The sequence below is a fragment of the Balaenoptera borealis genome (genome assembly GCF_965194805.1).
Source record: "Balaenoptera borealis genome assembly, chromosome: 14".
Lineage (NCBI taxonomy): Eukaryota > Metazoa > Chordata > Mammalia > Artiodactyla > Balaenopteridae > Balaenoptera > Balaenoptera borealis.
This window is the reverse complement of record NC_138875.1, coordinates 4,776,194-4,791,636: the sequence shown is the minus strand read 5'-3', so window position 1 is coordinate 4,791,636 and position 15,443 is coordinate 4,776,194. Positions and strand designations below refer to the sequence as shown.

At 37.6% G+C, this 15,443-nt stretch overlaps 1 protein-coding gene across 13 annotated transcripts in view; it reads right to left on the bottom strand.

Moving 5' to 3' along the window:
* Positions 1-15,443, bottom strand: part of FBXO15 (F-box protein 15) — a 585,398-nt gene that overhangs the window by 117,206 nt on the left and 452,749 nt on the right. The window contains exon 12 of one of the 13 annotated variants that reach the window (XM_082355209.1): positions 6,456-9,023. The exons of the other annotated variants lie outside the window; for them this stretch is intronic. The gene's annotated coding sequence lies outside the window, so the exon portion shown is untranslated. Of the gene's footprint in view, positions 1-6,455; positions 9,024-15,443 lie in introns of those variants that run through there. 13 annotated transcript variants of the gene reach the window in all.

Here is a 15,443-nt window from a genome sequence, read left to right as displayed (position 1 = left end):
TTACTTACAGATGTGTCACCACTTCCGATGGATCAGTTTATTTCTAACGTAAATCGTAAAAGCTATAACTGCTCAGAAATGCAGATATCGTGCTAAAAATGTCAGATGTCAGTCTCAATTCTAGTAAATAGTATTTTCTGCAGAATGTCAAGCATCTTTAATTTTTGGAATACTAACTGGATATTCCTAGAGACGACATAGAACTATCAGAAACACCATGATAATAGAATTGTTGTGTCAAGAAATTTGAAATTAATAGCATACAGAAGTGGCTTTAAAAATGTATTATTAATAGAGAAGCTCCACTTCTCAAATGCTTTTTTACAGTTACTCTTGCATTATAGAGAAGTAGAGACTTAATAATCTATAGCTTAATAATGCCTTGTAATTGGACATTTCCACATTCACCAACCTCAGAGTTGCAAAGTCCAGAATGTTATCCCTGAATGAGGCATTAATTGATCTTTAAATACACGAACATCACGAAGTTTAATGTATTTTACTCCAAAGGTATTGAGAGTAACCCTTAGAGAGGTGAAGGTGAAGTCGTGACGACCTCCCCACCCATAGGACCATCAAGATGTGGTAACTCTTCCCCAGCTTTACATACACGTGAAGGAAAAGTACCCATCTACGGTCAAAAGAAATAGATAATAGTGCACAATCTTCTGGTTAATTCTGGAAAAAAACTTTTTTTCACCTTCCATCCTATCCTGTTTGTAAAATGAGTTCTGAGTGATAAGAGCAAGTCTAGTTGACATCATCAGAGATGGCAGCCTCGAAAGTGACAAATACTGTCGAATAGCAAAAGAACACGTGCAGGGCGTGCTCAGTACGGACGCTGAAGGACAGATTCTACTGCAGCTTTGATAGCTGGAAATTAAATCTTTCTCAACATGTTGATGGGACTCATACTCTCCTTTGACAGGTTGGGTCACAAGAGCTGCTAAGTAAAACCCAAGTAGCAACCTCAATTAACTGTTTCTTAAATATGCAAATTGAACAGTAGAGCCATGTATGTTTAAATCTTGAATTGGAGTGTTGTTTGTGCAGATGAAAGAAATTTCAAGACAAAATCAGTATTAATCATGGTAAGATTTTCTTCCAGACCCATGTCTGAATAAGAGCGAAAAATAAGATTGTTTAAACTTTCTGCCTTGCAAACAGTTTGCAATAGTTGCATTCAGATGGCTACAAATTGTGAACTATTAGTGATATTTATTTCTATATCCTACTTGGTTTATGCACTTTGTAATGACCGTAAATGCACCAGGGGGTATTTACTCTGTATCAGGTAAGAATATTTGATTGCTCTTCTATAATTTTGATTTACATGGGAAGTGTTTACCTTACATATAAAACAACATAAAATCTATGGCATTTTTAAGTTTTTTCACCTGAGTGCAAATTCAAGAAAAGAAATAAGTACTCCACGTGTAATTTGAGTGTTACTTTTTTTTCTGCTCTTAGGTAAAGTAAGTACATATACAAATATAACAGTCTACAAATGTGCAAATAAATCCTCAACTATTTTGAAAAAAAAGAATTTTAATCTTAGGACATCACTCTGAGCAAATCAGGAAGAAAAAGCCACTACAAGTTGCAGAAGTAAGAAAGCTTATATACAAGGACCAGAGAATGAAGGAAAATATAAGCGGCACCATGCCCCAGGAGGGCTGCAAAGTGAAAGCTTGTGGAGACGCCCGCAGATCGCTTTGACAGTGGCCTGGTAGCCCCTGGGGACATGTGCGCAGCATCGGGCCTGTTGCAACCCCGGTACTAGTAGAAACAACCTCCTGTGTAAACATCTCCGAATCTTAGTATCAAGAAGCTTTCTGTTTAACTTACTGATAAAAAGATATATCATTAACTAGAGCCCAGATGTCAGTGCTTCTGTAAAAGAAAAGGAATGAAATTAACGTAAAGATAAGCAGGTTGGGCCCAGAATAGTTGTTTCATCCACCAGGTATTTGAAGTTAGTGGAAAAATCCTATTCTCAGAGTAGCAATCTGACCTACTTCCTCACTCGTAATTGCCGTCTTGCACTTCATTCACAGGAGTGCTCAGATCAAAGCTTGGGCTCAGCTGAATCACCCTTCCAGGGATGCAATTTCCGGGAGAATTGTCACTTTCCCTGAAGCTTACATTTCTGGACATTGTAATAGACAATAATTTGCAGTTTACTAAAGGGTGTTTATGCGTGACTTTTTCAAGTCGTTATTCAAGACAGACTTTCTATAAGTGTATTTCAGCAATGATGGGGCACATTCAAGGTTTTTACCATTAAAGTTGAAACAAACAGAGATCAAAATCACCATAAGCAGCTGCTCTTTCTTCTAGTGATCAAGACCAGAAATTATTAATTCAATAATAGATTTTTGAGAGTATAAGACATTTAATTTGTTATCACAACTGTCAAATATAGCTTGACTGTGATTTCAGCATAAATAAGATATTAGAAGGTAACTTTGAATTAAATAAAGACACAGACCCCATGCATACATGTCTGTATATGTACATATATGTTCTGCACGTTCTTCTGAGTGATGTGCAGAGTCCCTGATTCATACCCTTGAATTACAGGTGCCCATGACTCTAGCACTGCACATCTTCAGTAACAAAAACAGAAACAAAACAAACAAATAACTAAAAGTAATAAAAACCCAAGCGCCTCCTAACGCCTCACATTCTCATGATAACCACTGTAGATGAAAACATACTCTATTATATAAATAAACCATAATTGAAATAGTTCATTTCAATTTTTCATATGCTATGAAGCCACGGAAAACATGAAGAAATATGATGATGATAGATAGATAGATATAGATAGATAAAATAGGACAGTTTGAAAGGATATATACTGCATGATTTCAATTATATGACATCCCAGAAAAGGCAAAATCATAGAGACAGTAAGAAGATGAGTGGTTGCTAGGGGTCTGTGGGGAGATAGGGAGGATGAATAAGTAAAGCACAGGGGATTTTTAGGGAATTTATACTATTCTGTACGACACTGTGATGGTAGATACATGACATTATACATTTGCCAAAATCTATTGAACTTAACCAAAAGCATGCAGGTTAGAAAATCACTGGACAGTTAGGGCATCCTGGGAAGGGCTGTAACAAGAGAATCTAACTGTATTACAAATGCATGAAACATCCTCACGCCAAGGGATGGGGGTGAGGTGCTCATCCTAGAAACGTTGGAAATAGGTGGAGTCTGTAAGACTAAAGGCAAAATGTACTGTGTACAAGCACTGTCTTCTAGTTGATAAAGTGATTTCCAAGGGGATACACAGGTTCACAATTCTGATGCTGCTATGACAATTCTGGTGCATGCATACTGGCATTAAACACGTAAGGACAGAGATTTTTCGCTGTCGGAGCAGGACTTCACAGACAAACAAGGAGAGGAGGCTAGAACGATCCACGTGGTAATGCATCAGAGTTGGAGACCTCAGTGTGAACTCATGTTTCACTCAATATAGGTACCGATGGTTACAGATACAAATATGTATGGATACTCACGGGTTAGTACACACACAAATATATCCTTGCTCAGTCAGGTGAGATGATCGCAAAGAAATTATGCATCAGTACCAATAAGCACATTCAGCTCCCAGATCTTGATTAATAATACTGTTCTCCAAAAACGGGAACCAGAGCTCCTTGGAGAAATGGCCGATTCCAGGATTGAGACGGGAAAGATACAAGATGAACTTGCAACATCTTGTAGAGTCAGAAAGTAAGAAAGGGCCAAACATGCACACAAACACACATCCATGGGGGATGGGAGTATGTCAAAGGACACAGGAGTCAACTGAAAGAGCTCCCAGTAGCCAAAACAAGAACAATTTAAGCAACAAAATAAATAAAATTGCATTGGATTATGACCCACCCAAAATATAAATAAATAACCACAAGCACCTATTGATAAACAAATGACTGAATAAATTAACAACTGGTGGAGAATTCCCGTGCCAAAGAATTCAAAATAATATACGTACGTTTTCCACCCAACAGGAAGGGTAGCCCGACTTTCTACTCTTTATGTGCAGGTTGTGCATAGTGATTTCCTTCCAAAGAATACAGCACAGTATAGTAGGGGTGAGGCTGGGAGTGGGGGACTATGCAGTAGAGAAACCTGAGAAACTCAGCCAGGTGACCAAGTCAATATTAACAACGATAAGGTATTTTGACAGTCGATAGCCTTGATATGATGTGATGAAAATAGCATTTTACCTCTGTGCTTTTCATTCCCCAAACCCATAAGAGCAGTCTATTCATGAGACTAATTCCAATAGAGGAACATCCTACAATATACCTGACCAGTTCCTGGTATATACCCGACCTCAAAACTGTCAAGGTCAGCAAAAACAAGGAAAGTCTGAGAAACAGTCACACTGAAGGAGAAATTAAGGAGACAGGACAACAAAATGTAATGTTGGGTCCTTGATGGGGTCCTGGAACAGAAACAGGACATTAGATAAAAACTAAGAAAATCCAAATAAACTATGGACTTTTGTTAATTATGTATTGATACTGGTTTGTTAATTTTAATAAATGTATCATAATAATGTACGATGTCAATAAGGGAAACTCTGTGTAGGGGTACGTGGGGACTATCATCTTCTCAATTTTTCTGTAAATCTAAAATGGTTTATAAAAAACACATAGATGAGGAAGAGAGGATCTCTGTTCTCTAGGAGCTCACAGTTGAAAGAGGAGACATACCCGAGAAATTATAGTCGAGTTTGGTAAGTTTTGTGATAAAAGGAAGCATGGGGCTTATGAGAGTTCAGTGGAGGTGCACAGAACAATGGGCTGCAGACCTATGGAATCTTGGAGGAGAGAATGATTCTGAACTGAATATTACAAGAATCAAGGAGTTAGGAGGAAATGAAAAAAATGCAAGAAGCAATGAAGTCTAACCTTGAATGCTTAACTTCCTTTATCACCAGAATCAAGAGCAAATTCCCTCGGCTTTTACAGTCATCCCAACTTTGATTGAAAGTTTCCTTTACTGCATTCTGACTCTGCATCATTATTAACTCTCTGCTCCTATTAAATGTGGGTACATCGATCTCTTAAACAAGTCTTGTGCTGTCTGGCGTCTTCTGTACGTGTTCTCACTTTGGAGATGGTGAACACATTTTTGCCTCTTTAAAAAGGCTATGCAGCCTTCAGTATCTGACCTGTCTCCCTACTCCTGGAAAATTCCCAGAACTCTTCAGTTCATAAGTTCCAAACTTTTTCAAACGCAAAGCATTCTTACCATACTCTGAATCCAATTTGAATAATTCTATTATTTTTCTTAAAATATTGCATTTTGGAATCATTTGCATTTCCATGTACTTATATATTTTATCATCAGTTATATTCCTGAATTCTCCAAATCCTTGACTTTTCTTGGAATCATTGTTTTAGAATTATAAGACTCCTTGGATATCATTTTTCTATTATTTGACAGAAGGAAAGAATAGGAACTCATACTTATTGATAGCCAATGTATCAGGAACCCTGTAAGGCTTGTAAAATATGTTAACTTTTCAAATCCCCCAAAATGCCTGTAAGTGTTGTTACCTCCATTTTCTGTGCAATAAAGCTATTGAGGGATACTGTAACTGTAAAACCTACCCAGACATGTAGCCAGAATCCTGAGTGCAGACTCCAACCAGTAACAAAGCCCAGGCTGTCTCTGCTCTAGCATTTACTACCTCCTCTGTGCAAGCTCAGGAATTGAGACCCATATAAGCAAACGTATTTCTCAACAGTGTAAAGCTGTTTAGTGTCAGAGCCAGACTGCTTCTCACTTCTGTGTAGCGGCTGCATTCCTTGCTAGACATATGACCTGAGGCAGTTTTTCAGCACCCTGGTTCACCAGTTTCCTCAATTTTAAAATGAGGCTTAAAATAGCACCTACCTCCTAAGGATGCTCTACAGAATGAATGAGATGATGTAAGTGAAGTGCTGAGTCGGCAGACACCTAGCAAACTCTGGTGCCATCATTGTTACTATCACTATACCTAGATGTCATGCTATTTCCTTTTTTCCCTTCAGTGCTCTGTGGCATAGAAAACATTCAGTAGTTGTTTATTTGTTTTATGGTTTCTGCTTTTACTTCTACCACAGTCCTCTCATTTTCCAGAATACAAAAACTGAAACAGTATTTGACTTCAGTTCAAGAGCTTGACAGTTTAGTCACACGTAAGTGCCGAAAGAAAAAGAAGGATGTAGTTAAGGCTGTCAAGAAAATACGGGGATTGTCACACAGCTTTGGGCAGGTAGTGACAGGGGCAAAGCTGGTGCATGTAACGTTTCTCCCCCTTTCCAAACATCTCAGTGTACTAAGAAAGGGAACTTTGACATAGAGAGCATGCCGAGAAGAGATACTATTTCAAATGAAACAATAAAATGTGTGATAGATGTTAGTAATTAGAGAAACTGCTTAGTTCTTGTCTCACGTTTACTAGCTTCTCAAAGATTGTGAATAAGTTAAGGGAGTTTTTAATATTCCTCTGAAGTATGAACCCATGTACTACCTTGCATTACATAATTAAAAATGTCTTTGGTCTGAAGGGCTTAGATTTATCCTAGCGAATTAAGTGATGAGTAGCTCATCTCTAGTAGGTTTTATTCATAAGGCAAACAAGCAAAGCAATCAATGCCAACTTTCGGGTGATGTTCCCTCCCCCGCCCCACAGAGGAGAAACTGAAGTTTCGTTCATCTCAAATATCATCCCACGTCAACCAAGAAGAAAGGCTGATTGGCATCACGAGGGTTATCTTAATTTTATTCATACCAGAACTGTAAATATAACTCAACTGATGTTGGGGGTGAAAGTACACAACCAAAGACTCAAATAGACCCATAATGAGGGAGGACTCACCAGACACATCGCTTGATTTTGTCATTACCCCATGCAAACCCGAATTCATGTCACTAATGTTTCCCCAGAAAAAGACGGAACACTCTTCAAAATAGAGTAATACTTCAGAGTAGAAAGTAAACAATAAATGCACGCGTCCGTATGACCATCAACGATGTCCTCCGTGACATGCAGAAAATCGACCACCTCCAGTTGCTCGTGTTAGCCGTGTCCGGGGTCAATAGGTTTCGCTTGTGTAGGTGGGGAAAATCCAAAACTTAGCCTGAGGTTTGAGTCAACCTCCTCTCCCCCAAAGATATACAGGAGCTTTTTAAAAAGCTTTTATTCTATACGCCTTTATACATGGAGATCGAAACTGAGATAGCTGCAAAATGCTTGATCTCAAGGAATCTACTTTAATTCCATGAATTATACTGTAGCTAAATCATGTAATTGTCTAGGATAATAAAGCATAGCGTTAAAATGTGTGAATCATAAGAGGCAGTCCTGGCACCGTTAGCATATGTAACTTTGCTGTGAATACTAAAACGACATTACAGGTGCTGATACTTTAGGAATGACTGCTATATATTTGTTGTATTTTTACTCTTTAAGTGGGCCATGCTCATAGCAGAGCAGGTAATTTCAGTCTGACCATTCATATGGTTTTATTAGAAGAACTTGGATGTTAGCAGAGACATATATGAATCAAATAGAGTAGTAAAGATTTGTTAGAAAGGCTAGGTTTCTATTTTGGATTAATAAAAAATGTTATTAATACTGAAAGAAAATATTACCACATCATTAGCTTTTCACATAGTTCATTTAAAATAGTAAGATGTTACCTGTAATTTATATTAATGTGTAACTGACATGCCCTATTGTGAAGTCACGATATTTAATAAATGAAACTAAAGAACAAATCAAAGCTGTTGGTTGAAGGATGTGGAGATGCCAGGGATTGAACCCAGGGCCTCACGCATGCAAAGCATATATGCTCTACCACTGAGCTACATCCCCAGCCCTGAGAGGAAGTTGATAGGATGATGAGTCAGTACATTTACTTCTCTTTAGACAATCCCTCTCTAGGGAATGAAAGAGCCCTGGATTCTTATAGTTTCAAATTCCCATCACAGAGAGTTCTTAAGCATTCCTGGTGGGCCTATAAACTTTGTACCTTTAGTGCAGGATGCTCTTCTGCTTTATAGCTCAACATGTTGCTAGTTTCCCAAGCCTTATTTATAGAGCTGATGAAACACCATCTCCCTTCAAAATTCGTCTTATTTATATGGTCTCCTACTCATAGATGCAAGAAAATCTTTTAGTGATAGTCCATAGTTTCCCCGTTACTTTTATAGGAAACGGAAGAAAAAACCTTTCTCCTCTCCTCCGTCGCAAGCTCTGCGACGGGGTACTGCAAATTAGACAGACAAAAGGCAGATGAACAAGAGAAAAACAGAGTTTATTAGCATGTGCGCCAGGTATACATGAGGAAGAAACCCAGTGATGAGTAACTCAAAGGGGTGATTAGAACTTGGGACTGTATAGCACCTTAACAAAGAACAATATATTGGTAGAAGACGTAAGAAAAGGGGTTTAGGCTTTTAGGGGTGCAAGACTATGGGAAGGTAAATATATGGAGGAGACTAACAGAAGATGAGTAAGGTTTGTGTGTGCAGACGCTTCTCCATGCACTATTGTCCCAGTGTAGGGTCGTTATCTCCTTTCCGGTACAGGGAGGGCGGGGTGGGGGGCCTCCACAAGGGGAATTTATGGTCCGTTTCCAGGCAGACAGGGGAGGGAAGAGAGTTCATCCTTTCTCTACTTTTTCTCTGTTGTCTCCAGCTCAGAATAATCGTTATGCCAGAGTGACATAGTTGGGGGTAGCCTATTCGGAACCACTTTCATTTCTTGCCTGGTGTGAAGGTGAGAAGAGGGGATTTTGTTATGGAAAAAAAAAATGAGGAGCTTACTTGTTGCAGTGACAACACTTTCCTCAGGACAGGGAAATGTCATTCTGTTCACCAATAGACCTAAGAGTCCCCCTGAGTTCCATGGCATTGTAGTGGCCAGAAGAATCAGCATTACTATTCTCGGAGACGTCTAAGTCCAAGACATAGGAAACTGCCAGCACTTGATTTTTACTGGCTGTGATGATAAAGATGAAATAGTTATTTGATAAGTAACATTTTCACAATAAAAGGACAAAAAATACTAGAAGTAGATTGAAGAGCTCTTCTTTGGTTTCATCTACTTGATTACCGGAACCCATAACACTGAACGCAGCATATCCTTGATCTGACCATTCACGCAGGACCTTCTAAATATTTGATGAGCTCATCAGAGCCTTACAGAAAATCTAATTTCCTAGTTATCACCAACAGCATATTCTGGCTCTGACACTGCTTCTCTTCCCCAGGAAGAGGCAAACTTTAAAGTACACCCTTGCCCTATCTTAACAACATTGGATGTTCTTGCCTAAGACAAAATACTAAGAACAACAAATTCATTTATGAACCAACCCAATGATACAGGGTATACTGATGTTAATTAAACTAATAGGAGTCAAGGTCCGAAATAATTCAGAATTACCAAGAAAAAAAAAAAATCACCCCTTCTCTTTTCAGCTCTGGTTCCAATACAATGATGGCTTTAGAAAACCCTTATCCTAATATTATGTTTTCTATAATCTTAGATATAATTAATTTGAGAAATATATGCTGATATTCCTTTGGAAAAATATGAAAGTACAGAATAATTTAAATTTTGATTAAAATACATCCAAAATATTGGTAATCCCTCTTGAGCAAGTAGTAAATTACATTGCCATGGTAATCTTTACATCTTTTATTTTAATAATGTTGGGTTCTCATACATCAGTGAAATCAAAGCTGGTAAAAACAGATGTGAGTGAGGTGTAAATTACTAATCTATATCCAGAACTCAAGCCTATATTATACTTTAAGAGACACTATACTAGTGACTGAGGGAACAGAACAGTTCCTCAAATTTTATCCTATCACTGTGGCCAGGAGGGGGCATGCAGAATAAACTTAAGCTATTATTAATGCTTCAGGATATTCATAGAAAAATCCATTTGTCTTAAAAGAACTTTGAGCCTGAAATGAAATGAGCAAGGACAGCAACATTCTGAACGTTTCATTGCTTCTTTCAGTCCATAAACATCATACGCTTTCTGTAAAGTTATGTCTTGAGATTTATGCTTGTTTTGTTCCATATCTACTTAATTTAAATTCCAGAATCTCCGTACATGAGACATTCACCCTAGAAAGAGTGGGTTTCACTAGACTTTTCTGCTGAAAGATTATGGGATCTTCTCCAGAGTTAGACCCTGAATTGAGTATCGTATTCTCCTCGCAGCGACACCCAGAGACTGGAAACACAACCTCTCTTGCTGAGAGGACAAAAGCGCTCACACCTATATGTTCACATTCTTTCTCCCTCATCTTGCCTTGGGTTTGCTTCTCCCTCTACCACCCGTTCCTACGTTAAGTACTCATACAAACCTTGTGACATGAAAATTAGCTTTCAAGACCTCTTCTTTTTCTTATCAGAGGGTTTGCAGTTTGAACATTTCTGAGGAAGGTAGCAATTTAACTCTTGTTTTTGTTAAAAGTTATTGGATGGAATAATAATATTTTAGAGTTAGCATGCACTGATAAAATTTGATTGTAAAAAATGTATAGAAATATTTCAAACATCACATTTTGCAAAATATGCTCAACCTTCCTTTTGGAAGAGAACAGAGGTACTTGATGAACAGAACAACTGAGGGCACTACGTCAGCAAAAAGATGCTGTTTTGTTCATTCTTTTACTCTTTCAAATACCACAAGTGAGCCAAATATTCTTTTATCACTAAGAATATAATGAAAAGAACTACTGTTCTTTCTCTCAAAAGCTTACTGTCTGATAGAAAGAAAAAACATCGTTCATTTAAAATGGTAAGGCTCCCAGAAGTATAAAATAATAAATTTGTTTTGTTTTAAGCCACAAATCTGTGGTAGTTTGTTATAGCAGCAATAATAAACCAATACACGCTGCCACCTCTATTGATTCTGGATTCTCTTTACCAGGGTGTCTGTGGGACAGGCTGTGATCTGCTTGGGGTGACAGGGTAGAGGGAAAAGGAGGGATCTCTCCCTGAGTCTGTTCTCCCATTCATGGTGCTGGTCTCCTTTGGATCTAAAATCTCCCCTTTCCCTATGTTATGGGTTGAAGTGTGTCCCCCAAAATTCATATATTGAAGTCCTAAACTCCAGTGCCTCAAAATGTGACTTGTTTGAAAATAGGGTGATTACAAGCGTAATTTATTAAGATGAGGTCATCCTGGAGTAGGGTGGGCCCCTATTCCAATATGACTGGTGTCCTTATAAAAAGAGGTCATTTGGACACAGACACAAAGGGTGATGTATCTACCAGCCAAGGAAAGCCAAAGGCTGCCAGGAAGCCACCGGAAGCCCCGGAAGAAGCACGGATTCTCCCTTACAAACCGCAGAAGGAACCAACTCTGTTAACACCTTAGTCTTGGACTTCTGGCCTCCAGAAGCGTAAGACAATAAGCATGTGTTGTCTAAGCCACCTAGTTTGCGTTGCTGTGTTGTGGAAGCCCTCGTACATCAGTGCACCCTCCTGACCCAGGACTCAGCCTTCTTGCTCCCCAGTGGATTCTCATACTTCTTAGGTTAGCCATCAGAATCCATTAAACTCTGTGTCCTTTCACAGCCTCCCCAGGGCTGTGTTAATGGGGAGTCACCCTCGCACTGCATGTTCTTCTCGTTTCTGCAGAAACTGCCTATTTGGATTTTCAGCATGTACAGCTTTTCAGCGAGTAAACACGCATTCACGTACTAGTTCTCAGCGTTGAACACATAGCTCTTTTAAGGACTGATCTCATTTATTATCAATGAAGTTTTCCTCTTATACTCTTTTGTTGTTCTTAATAATTTATCCCAGTATTAGAAATGGTTGTATCCTCTCTGACCCATTCGCCTTTAGTTTGTAGTTTTATTAATAACTGTAAAGTCAGCTAATCCTGTCTCGTGTCAAAGTGAGTTCATGACAGTTACATCAGTTCCTATTTTCCCATGTCCCTTGGCATATGTGATTGTATAAGAGCATCAAAACAAAGGAAATCTTTCCTCCCCAGACATTTCTAGTCTTAAAAAGGTAACTGGCAAAAACTCATAATGGAACCAAAAAAAAAAAAAATTGTTCTGAAGAACCTAGGGGCAGGACAGGAATAAAGACGCAGACGTAGAGAATGGACTTGAGCACACGGGGAGGGGGAAGGGTAAGCTGGGACAAAGTGAGAGAGTGGCATGGACATATATACACTACCAAATGTAAAATAGATAGCTAGTGGGAAGCAGCCGCATAGCACAGGGAGATCAGCTCGGTTCTTTGCGACCACCTAGAGGGGTGGGATGGGAGGGTGGGAGGGAGACTCAAGAGGGAGGAGATATGGGGATATATGAATATGTATAGCTGATTCACTCTGTTATAAAGCAGAAACTAACACACCATTGTAAAGCAATTATACTCCAATAAAGATGTTAAAAAATTTTTTTTAATAATTAATTAAATTTAAAAAAAAACCTCATAACAAGAAACCAAAAGGATTCAAGTGTGGCAAAGGATACTTTTCACACAGACAAACTGGATGACATAAAAATAATTTGTGTCCACATTATTTTATGTATGAAAATGTTTATGGCCAGGTGAAATAGGCAGAAGGATCTAAATAATCCTTCCCAGTGTATTTTAGTGGTAACCATTATATCATTGTGAATTACATAAATTCCCTTTAGTTGGAACTAAACAGTCAAAATCAAATCAATTTTCTTTTGCTTGTATGCATTAGAGCGCCAACTCTTATAACCATAATTTTGTTTATAACGAGTGTTATGATATTTTATGATTATTATGATTTTTTTTTTTTTTTAGTTCTTAGATGCTCTAAATAACTAATGCTTTGTCTCTAGTCAGCATGTGTGGCTGAATTTTTTCACGAGTTTTGTAGACTTTCATCCAAATCTTAGCACTTCCTCGAGGTCTCTATTAAGCACCAAATCCTCCATACATAGTTCTCAAACAATTTTAATGAATATTAAAAACTGTAATGTGTATCCTTAAGTAGTTTATAGATTATTTCCTCACACATTTTATGTTCAGCCTTTTTCTTTTGAAATATTTTTTATCGTTTGAGTGCAAGATCATTGGCTATAGAGATCAGCACTTCTATTTTCTTTTTGATAATGCCTTGAATAGGGGAAAGGCACATGTTGGAACGTAAGTATACATTTTCTAATTAGCTTACCATATCAATCATATATATATGTATATATATATATGTATATATATATTTTTTAAAAGTGATACTTCACAAAATGGAACTGTTTTATAAAAGTTTCATTTCTAAAAATATAAAATCCCACAGGAAAGTTAAAGTTCCATTTCAAATTTCATATTCAGCTGCAGAGTATCAGAATACTTTATGAACATAGAATATTGTATCCTAGCATCAAGATTACAGAGATGTTTTTCTACAATTGTCATATATTTACATTTCTTAAAAAGTACTTTTGCATAAAAACTGGCATCTGTTAGTCCATCAAGAAGCATTTATCGAACATATACAGTAGAGGCAAGGATGTTATAAATCATTTTAGTATTTTCAAACGCAGTTTTCTTGACATGATACGTTTTCCTATGAGAATAAATGGCATGCCTCTTCCGTAATTAGCTAACCCTGATACACGTGACTGGTGTCACGGTTTTATTGAGGTATAAATGTTGGTTGGTTTTTCGTTTTGTTTTGTTTCTGAGAACATCATTTTTCTCTCTTACCGTGAAATGAAATGACATCTCAGAGCATGACTGATGGGACGGCAGGAATAATCAACCGGTGACATTTTTAGTGTCAAATTGAAATCGTAATTCTCTAAGTTCACAGATAATTCTGTAGAACTGTTTTTATACAAATACAGTAATTTTCTGCTTATGTAAGTATAAAGCGGCAAAAATGAGTTGAATATGAAGAGTATTATTAGCATCACATGAGTCACACATATCATCAAAATGTCACTTAAGGAAAAAAAAAATGCAAAGGTCTGTCACGTGGAAGAGATTGGCACACACTGATCATCAACAGCCAGATGCAGAAGAAGAGGGAGGAAGCAGAGGCTTGGAAAGAAACTATTATTGTCCCTGAAAAGGAATTTTGTACTTCAGAGTGACTACAGTAGGGTTTGATTGTGTTAATTTTACCCTCTAGCATGATGGATGGTAAGTCTACAGCTGCAGTCAAAACATCAGCAAGTAAAAGCATTTCAGTTTTTACTATTGACATAATGCAAAATAGAAGGAGGCAAATACCAAGAGGCCAGGACCATCAGGTCACTGCCTCGAGGCTTTTTTTCAGGTAGAAAAAGGAAAGGCAGTGATTTTTTACCCCACTTTAATTGCACTCAGGAAATGTTTGACAACAGGCTTCATAACATAAAGTAGCTGCATCAGGAGGACACTAAGTGTGCATCTAACTGTAACAGGGAGACACCAGTGGGAGGCAACAGGTGGGGAAAGCATCAAACTTAAGATCAGAGAACTCTTCTAGTTTTTATGCTGTCACCTCAAGTGTTGGTTTGACTACCAAGCCAGACATTAACATCACGAACCATTGGATTAGTCACAATAGCCAAGATACGGAAACAACCTGAAAGTCCATCCATGGATGAATGGATAAAGAAAATGTGATATCTGTATCTGTATATGTAAATTGGGCTATTATTCAGCCACATGGAAGAAGGAAATCCTGTCATTTGCAACAACTTGGATGAACCTGGAGGACATTATGCTCAGTGAAATAAGCCAGACACAGAAAGACAATACTGTATGATCTCATATATATGTGGAATCTAAAACAACAGAACTTCAAGAAGCAGAGTATAATAAAAGTGACTAGGGACTGAGGGGCGGGGGAATTGGGGAGATATGATTAAAATGTTCAAACTTCCAGTTATAAAAGTTCTAAGGATCTAATGTACAGCATGGTGAGTACAGTTAATAATATACATTGTATACTTGAAATTTGCTAAGAGAGTAGATTTCGTGTTCTTACCACCAAAAAAGAATAAAAAGAAGGTAACTATGTGAGGTGATAGATGTGTTCATAGCTCGATTGTGATAATCATTTTACAATGTATACATTTATCCAACCATCATGTTGTATACCTTAAATAAATACAATTTTTATTTGTCAATTGTATCTCAGTAAAACTAGAGAAATGCATAATAGGGTAAATTATTTAACTCTTCTATACCTCTTGGCTTAGAAGATTAGAAAAGTCAGAAATATTTTTTAAAATATTTATTTCATTATTATCACCATCATTTGTCACCACATAAGATACAGAAATTTCAACAATGGAGCACGAACTTACACATAAAGAATGAACACCTCCTAGATAACTGCTTCCCATAGAACTTTCTGTGATGATGAAAATGTTCCATATCTACATTGTCCAGAACAGTAGTCACTGAACCCACG